This window comes from Macadamia integrifolia, chromosome 9, assembly GCF_013358625.1.
Source record: "Macadamia integrifolia cultivar HAES 741 chromosome 9, SCU_Mint_v3, whole genome shotgun sequence".
In the NCBI taxonomy this organism is placed as follows: Eukaryota; Viridiplantae; Streptophyta; class Magnoliopsida; order Proteales; family Proteaceae; genus Macadamia; species Macadamia integrifolia.
Window position 1 is genome coordinate 26376405 of NC_056565.1, and position 1114 is coordinate 26377518.

Consider the following 1114-nt stretch of genomic DNA (forward strand, 5'->3'; position numbering starts at 1 on the left):
AACCCTATCGTGAAGAGCAGGATCGAGGATTGTTTCTAGTTGCTACAACTCTACCTTCGGCCTACCCTTGGAGAATTATTTCTATTATCGAACATTGTCGGCTGAATACAGTCATCTTTTGTCATGTTTATCGATATGGTAATCAAGTGGGTGATTGTTTAGCATATCTTGGTTTCATTTAAAAAAAAAAAATTTAACCTCTCTTGAATATACGAATTAGTTTTTCTGTCAACTCTCCGTACCGCACATTCCTTTTCCCAATAGTCTATAGTCCAATAATTTGTGAGATATTGCCTATTGACTAACCCCAATAAGATTATGAAAATAAAATAAAATAAATAAATAAATAACGCCAATAAGCTATGGTCACATGATTGTAGATGTCCCTTTCAATTAAGAGAGAGAGTGTCATAAATAAATTGTAAAGATAATCTTAAATAAATTTCCAAGATATCTTAATAATTCCCTAGACCACGAACGACCTTCTTTACTTCGTTACTGCCTAGCCTAAGTGGGTCCACTTTAAATAAAAAAAAAATTAATGAAAAAATTTCTATCACTTTTTTTTTTACTATAAGTCAGCAAGAATATATTAAAAAATTAAAGATAAGATGTACAAGATTAATGTCTAGGCATACCTAAACAGAAAAGGACAAAAGTGATTTCTCGCTCCACTTTCTACATTGCCATCAGCAAAGAGGAAATCATACAAATACTTTTTTTGCCTTATAGTTCCACATTCAACATTACCATCAATATAAACTAAAATACAAAAAAGCACAAATACATCTATAAATATAACTTTTTAGTCAAATCTGCACCTTGGCCCATATAAGTCATCCCATAAAATCTCAGCCCTAACAAAAGATGGACTAGTCTCCGAAGATAAGGAAGCTTGAAGACGAACACTATTTTTTGCCAACAGATCTGCTATTGTGTTTGCCTCTCTAAAGCAAAAAATTTCTATCACTCTCATGTACTTACCTTACATTTAATTAAAGCCCCTACTCATGCTTCTTTTTTTATATAACTCTCTTTCTCCTATAAAATTTTAAAATATTCAAATTATCCTTAATTTTGCTTGTCAACTAGTTAGTCGGTTTTTTTTTTTTTT